At 39.4% G+C, this 7,862-nt stretch overlaps 1 long non-coding RNA gene across 1 annotated transcript; it reads right to left on the reverse strand.

Annotated features, from left to right (window-relative positions):
- Window positions 1–295: 295 nt before the first annotated feature.
- On the reverse strand, window positions 296–1,721 carry LOC117559150. The gene is made up of 4 exons (XR_004570928.1): window positions 1,626–1,721; window positions 1,240–1,479; window positions 813–1,089; window positions 296–464 (listed from the first exon to the last, which is right to left on the reverse strand). It is a non-coding gene; the product is annotated as an uncharacterized LOC117559150 (long non-coding RNA).
- Between the last annotated feature and the right edge of the window lie 6,141 nt (window positions 1,722–7,862).

Here is a 7,862-nt window from a genome sequence, read left to right on the forward strand (position 1 = left end):
GTTAAAGAAAAAAACATTGATATTTCATTTCACCCCACTTACCTGAACCAACTGGAGGTCAACGACGTTGTTGTTCTTCAGGTCCATCATAGTGTAGCTTCCGAACTTTGCAGAGTGGCCTGTGAAAATATGTTTTACAGTAATTACTTTTCTCTGCGGATGATGAATTTGTATTTTTGCTTGTAGTGTTTAGCATATGTTTTTCAGGAACCATTAATTGAACAAATCACACATAGTGAAACCCCTTTCTGAAATGTAAAATGTGAATTATATAAAAAATACATACCAGGGGAGTCAGCCCTCATATCACCACCAACTATCACTTTCTCCTCTGCATGGAGCTTCTGTAGCATGCCTTCCTGTGATTTTTGCCAGTAAGAAACAATCGCTGGCTCAATGAACATCCTGGCATGCCTTCGGAAGGTGTTGTATTTGCATAGCTGCATATTCATTGCTTTGAAGACCTAATGGTTGAAAGAAAACCGCAAGAATACATTTTAATCTCAAAGATCACCTGTAGATGTGTCAATGAGGAGAACCTGGAAAGTGCAAATGAGCTGCCCTTTTTTTAAACAGGGAAAGAGCTGAACATGTCATTAGGGGTGCTTACTCTACAGTGCCCCTTTCACATCTCTTCTCTTTCTCCACACCACCCTCCCAAAAGATCTTTACATATTAGCCTGGGTCGTTACCTAACAGTGCCCTATTCCCACCTTTTCTCACTCTTGTTATTGTTACCTTGTCCTATCTTATTCAACAACAACATTTGCATTTTCAAACATTGGCAAAACAATCTTCTGCAGTTAATTTACCTTTGAAAGTTTGTAGAAAGATGCTCCGTTGACATATGTTGCAACTGATAGCTACAGGTTTCCAACTGGAGTACTCCCAAGAACAGGCTGGCTATTCCAGTTTCTTGTAAACTGACAATGGGGGCACAGCTGCTGCACTGATATGAATGTACCGATCCTTCTGGTTTGTACATCACACACACGCTTGCACACAGGACATGATTCAAAAAGCTCCATGAGGCAGGTCTCATACACGATGTATGTGTTGATCGTCTGGGGGGGGTTTTGTTCTTGACCACTAAAACAAAAAAATAGAAGTTAAGATCCATCACACAGATTGTTGCTTTAGAGATCTTTGGTGTTTCCCTATTATCAATGTTTGAATTATATACAGCAAAAAATACAATACATAGACAAACTCACACATAGTGATATTTCAGTAACTTACGACATGGCTGTTGTTTCTGTAGCATTTGTTATGGATTCTGCTGGATCATAAGTTGCATCCTGGCCTTCGGAAAACACCAAAGAAGAGCTTCCCTCAAATGGATCTTCGTATTCCTCTTCAAGATCCACACGGGCCTCTTTGGTGGTCTCTTTAAGGGGGTGGATGTTAAAAAGGGCACTGGCACTTCCAACGGAAGTGTTTCGACACCAACGCTTCTGCAGGGAATTTTAGCCTGGACAGCTGTAACATAATTGTATTTGACATTAAAAACAAAACAAAAGATAAAACAAAAATATTTTACAACAATTAGAAGCACACAAATTAAAGGCTACAACATCAGAATGTCAAGATGTATCCAAAGAACATTTGAAAAATGTGCTTCTAACCTGTACTTCGATGTGAACCAAGAGTCCTCGAGGATAGCTGTGTACGAACAGTACGGTACTTGGGTGGGTCAGTCTGACATGCAGAATCTGTCATCATAGGTAATCTGCTGGTAGCATGTGAGGTGCTGGCCTGTAAAGAAGAAAACAAAATCATCTCAATTTAGTATTCAGGATGAGAAAATACTATTTGGATAAATATCGTCTGAAATCCCAAAAGATGGGGGCTAAAACTCTCTATTTAGCAAAGCTCTTTGCTTAGCCTTTTCCAATCTGAGTTAGTTTTGAACCGTAACGTGCATGCTGTGTTTCTGACTCAATACAGATGATGTGTTGGAGAGGGGCTGAGCTCAGTAGACTGACTGTAATGAGTGCTAGCCACTAATTAGCCTGTTGCTAGGTAAGGCCTCGTCAACAACAACAGACCAACGGGGCTTTAGTTCTGTTTTACTCATGGTGTGTGTCCCCCCTCACATACATACACACAGTGTTGTATCCTAACACATCCCCATTTATATTCATGTGCGTAAACAAGTAAACATACAAAAGCTTTTACATATAACGCTGGAAAAAACGGCATGTCTCATTAGCGTAGCTTAGCTTACAGATCTGATCGTTCTTAGAGACTACAATCACAAAAGCTTTTACATATAACGCTGGAAAAAACGGCACTTACCTACAGAAGATTACGTTTGTTATTATAACTTACTCAATATGATTTTAGAGGATACAAAATACTAATAAATAGGAGAATAAATACTTGTGTTATCGGCTAGGGCGTGGCTTTACAGCCTTCACACAGATCGCCATTACGGCAGTATGTCTGAACATGTTAGCAAATGCCTGATAATTAAAATAAAAGACAAAGCAAAGACTGCGGAGCGTACAATATAAAATAAAAACATATAAACACCTAACCGATTACTATTTGGGTTTGAGGCGACATTGATACGGCGAAGCTACATGCTACATACTACAAGCTAGAGATAGCTTTATCAGGAAAAACACCGCTAAATAAAAACTTACAGCTTCAAAATTGGATGTGTCCTCACTGGCCTGCTCCCGGATGGTTGGTATTGATCCCGGGTTTAGCATTAGCTTGGAGGCATATCCGTGTTGGACTTGAGAGAAGTTCATAAACATGTCCGTGGTAAAATGTTTGGAACACACAAACAGAAATCTGCCGTGGTCTTCTGGCACATGTCCCTTGAAAATGAAGTCTAGCCACAGATTATTTTCTTTTTCCACTGATGGCATTGCATGCAGTCCCCCTTCTCGAGTCTTGCAGCCAACAACAGCACAAAGTTTAACTCGCTTAGACATCCTGGCAAGAGCAGACAAAAACACAGATGTGACTGGAGTTGATTTAGCCTGCCGATAGCCTATATGCGAATGAGAGGTTTGGCAATGCACGTGGCCGTGGCTCATTCCCCTGATAGGTGGAGAGTTGACCAATAAGCGGAGCACGTCTCTTTGTGACGTAGGAAAGTGTTGAAATCTGGATCCGTTTTTTTCAGATCCGTTTCAGCCCCTTTTTTAGAGATTTGGCGAAGGAGTTTTCTGACACTTGGTAAGTTCCCTGGAACACCGGGGACACATATTCATGTATAAAAGACGTCCAAAGGTGCATTTTGCATGATAGGTCCCCTTTAAATGTATCATTCTTTATTGCAATTATTTTAGTTAAATTAAGGTAATTGTAAACATTACTTTTGAAGGAAACTTTGGGCACAGGGTGATTTATGTTAAAATGTACAATTACATAAAGTAATTTATGTTAGGTTTGCTATCCTGGCTCCAAGATGGTGGAATGAGCTCCCCATTGACATCAGGACGGCAGATAGCTTGCACATCTTCCGGCGCAAACTGAAAACTCATCTCTTTCGACTCCACTTCGAGCGTTAGAACGATTAACGAAGCACTTTTATACCAATAAAGGACTGGATTACCTAAAGCCAGTTGAGTAGCACTTGAAATGTTTGGCTCTATGAAACCTGATATACTTATATGATTCTGTTTTCTTCAAGGTTGTGTCTTCCTGGTCGAATGTACTTATTGTAAGTCGCTTTGGACAAAAGCGTCAGCTAAATGCAATGTAATGTAATGTAATTAAAGACAATTATGATCTTACATCACACATCCTGATGACATTTGCCTGATTTTCGCCAGACAAGTAGTGTGATAGTCCCAAGAGAGCAGCAGTCCTCCTCCTCTCATTTGTGTTCTGCAGGACAACAAATGCAGTGGGATATAAACATTTGTAGCAAACAAATAGTGGCTAAATTATGGTCATCAGCATCTCCACTTACATCTTTCTCAAGGCAGTCCAAAATGCCTTTTAGTGCCGGTTTCTTTCCCGTCCTGGATGCACCTTTGTAGACCTCCAGCAATGTTGGGGCCAGGCCATCAAGTCCATCCAGAAACGATGACAGCAGGTCCATAGTGACAATTCTCTTGAACTCTGCCTGAATCTGAGGAGACACAGACATATAGAACATATTCTACCAACAGTCTCCAAGATGCATGCATGTGCAACTGTGCATTTTCTTGCAATAAAAACATGGCATATGCTGGTGACAAGAGAACCCAATCTTAAGTATAGTCGTGTTTTAAATGTTAAGTGCAACGTAGAACTTGATTCAAAATGATATACCCGTCTTTAACATGCAAAAGGATGTGTTTTTGAATAGCTTTTTAACAATTGACTCGAATCTGCAATAATATTGATAAACGTGATAATTTTGTCTCTCTACATGCTTGATTTAAAGTTTTCAAATTTCACATGATTGAATAAGACCGATAACATATATGAAATAAGATGCTTTATAGTTTGAATTTACAATTGTATGACTGATTACCTGTCTCTCACTGAACAGAGCTGGCCATCTGGACTTTAGTTCTGTGATCAGTGGCTGATCTCCAACGATCTCTCTCCGAAGCTGAGAAAAGGTATCAGTCATCAATGCCTCAATGAATTGGTGATCAGGGTCTTTTTTGGGCATTTCCATCTCCATTGGTTGACGCTTCTCTTCCATGTCGTCACTACTCAATCCTTCAGGGAGATCTGGACAATAGTTGACCTCACCCTTCTTCGACTTTTTAAGACGACTGTATGTATCCAAGTTTTAACAATTGCCTTCTCATTGTAACTGGAAAACCTGCACAACTTACAAGTCCACTTCATCCAATTGCAGCAAAACGGAAATCTTCGAAAATCTGTACCTGTAATAGAGAACACACATTTAGGTACATTTTCTATAAAATATTTTCTAAAAAGCAGAAATACAAATGTGTCTCCATTTCAAGAGTGGAACATAGCATTCGTACACAATATAAATGCTATTTCTGAACACAATTAGCATTTTTACTCGTTCAACGGCGCGAGGCACCCCCTCCATATCTGGGCAGGTTTAGCGTGAGCTGAACCAGAAAAACGTTGTAAGGATAGAATCACTTTAACACTTGCTCGGCTTTAACAAAAAACAATCTTCAAGTCTCCTATACTTATCCACAAATGACTTCCATTTCAAAGCCGTAGCCCAGCTACTAGAACATAGCAGGGGCTAACAAGCTACAATTGTTAGCTTAACAGAGAGCCGGGACACGGCTAATTACTGGCAGGAACACACACAACCTCTCCGAAACGCGCTAATTTAGCTTCAATATTTAGCCGTAGCCTACAGCGAGCCGGGACACGGCTAATTACTGGCAGGAACACACACAACCTCTCCGAAACGCGCTAATTTAGCTTCAATATTTAGCCGTAGCCTACAGCGAGCCGGGACACGGCTAATTACTGGCAGGAACACACACAACCTCTCCGAAACGCGCTAATTTAGCTTCAATATTTAGCCGTAGCCTACAGCGAGCCGGGACACGGCTAATTACTGGCAGGAACACACACATATAAACTCCCAGAAACGCGCAAATGTAGCTTTAATATTTGACCGAACAGAGAGCCAAGACATGACTAACACACACCACCTCACCGAAACATGTTAATTTAGCTTCAATATTTAGCCGAACAGAGCCGGGACATGGCTAATTACTGGAACGAACAAACAAAACCTCGCTAAATTAAACTACAAACATAGGCAGTTACCATTCAAACCTTTAAAAAAAAACACAAGCGTCATAAATAAGAGTAAGAATGCTTGAAACGTATTTATTTAATAAAAGTTTAGATAATCATAATCCTGTAATGTTAGCTTGGTAAACTGACATTTTCACAACACTCTGCCCTGAAATAAAATCTCTTTATAAACATTCAAACACCAGTTAGGTGTTGATTTAACTCCATTTAGCTACTTTTCGTTTTGCCTGAAACCATTAAACATGCAACACTCACCTCACTTTGCCTGTCCATCAGTGGTTCATCAGCCGATAAGATCTGCGTATACCCGGTACGCTGTTCATGTTCATGTTCAATCATGTTCACTCACTGTCACCACATCGCTTTACAAAAACATATTCATCCGCCGCTTAGCTTTTCGTAGTCATCAATCTGTCCGGTTGAAGTTCTTCTTTTGATAATGGCTAATCGAACTCGGTATATACTTGCTGTATATCGTAAAAAAAATAAAAAAACTCATGTCCCTGTTAAATGCCTTCAATGAATGAAAACAACTATGAGACCGCGACTATTTTCACCGGGCAGGAATATGTCATCACTACTGCCATGTTAAGAGGCCATAGAAAGTTCCAGAACATTACACATCACAACTCACACTGTTAAGTCAAATTGACTTCATAGAATGTAGAGGTCATTGAACTGGCTTACAGAGCTGAGTTGAAATAATTACAATTTATGAAATTAAGTAGAAATTGAATAAATTGATATATTAAGTGGAAGTAACTTACAGACAAAAGTTAAAATAACTTAATGATCAAATCCTTTTTTACAGTGTAGCTATGCTAACGAATATAAGAAGCTTTTTCTACAACCAGTGAGGTAAAGGCACATCTTTATATGATCATTATAGTTATAAAACAAATAAGAGAATAAAGTAAACAGGCATAAAATACTATATGACAGTAAACTAAAGTTGTTATTAATAAACAAGAATACAGTTTGAAAGGGGAGTGATTTGTCAAATAACCATAAAGAAAAAGAACATCTGCTTACAGTTCTGTTTCATATGGGTGTTGAGAGATGTTTCCATAGATCTCCTAATGTTGCTCTCAAAGTGCACCAGATTGATGCTTTTAACTTCAACATTTAAAAAAATAAATCTTCCCGGGGGAGCATCCCCCCTGGACCCCCCTAGAGGAGGTTAGGCCCCCCTCCACTTAAATCATGTTCACAGGAGTCTAAATACATTTGCACACATCTTGTGTCCATATCTTTCTGTTTGGGTGGTCATGCCACACCGTGCACGTGCATGCAGATATCTGGATTAAGAGGTTGCTTTTTCTTTGCACAGCATGAAAGAAAGGCCAAATGAATGGGTTGTGATTTTAGTATTTTTAAGCAGAGGTCAATAATTTGTACGGCCCTCGGAGGATGTTGAAAACATTGAAATGGCCCTTGAGAGGAAAAAGGTTCCCCACCGCTGCCCTAGAACATAGAGCTTATCACTAGACTAGTGGTGGAATATAAAATAGCACATTTACTCATAATGAATGAATTAATAATGAAAAACTTAACCAACGGTATTGATGTTAGATCGACATAATTACATTAGTATTTTGATGTGTCCCATGAATATATAAAAAACCTGCTTTCCTGACACCAGAATTCCAGGTTTCTTAATAAAGCACACGTACGCAGACACATCACTAATTATGTTGGCAGTTCAAGCTCATTATTCAGGTCACTGTTGGGGTTGTGTTTGTGCTGAATACACACACACCGTCTCCTGATGATCCCTTGCTGACAGTGTTGCTTCAGACACATAATCTCCCAGCAAATACCCATGTAATTACACATGAGTGCACTGTACGGTCCTTAAAATACGACTGCAGAGGTGTGATTTTGAAATATGACCTGATGTACTAAGCCAACACTAGATCTGGACTTGAGAAGAAGGGAACTTGTATATGTGTTTGGGGTACAAAATAGTTGCATTCGGACTCATTTGAAAGATTCCCTTACTCTTTAATCTATTGCAAATAAGAAAAACCTCTTGATTTCAATACCCAACGAAACTGAAAAGTAGATGTACTGTATATGCCCTCATGGTATCATTCTCTTTAAAGATATATGCAAAATATAATTTGAAGACAGCTAAATATGAAGCA

The sequence above is a fragment of the Gymnodraco acuticeps genome, unplaced genomic scaffold, assembly GCF_902827175.1.
Source record: "Gymnodraco acuticeps unplaced genomic scaffold, fGymAcu1.1, whole genome shotgun sequence".
Classification (NCBI taxonomy): domain Eukaryota; kingdom Metazoa; phylum Chordata; class Actinopteri; order Perciformes; family Bathydraconidae; genus Gymnodraco; species Gymnodraco acuticeps.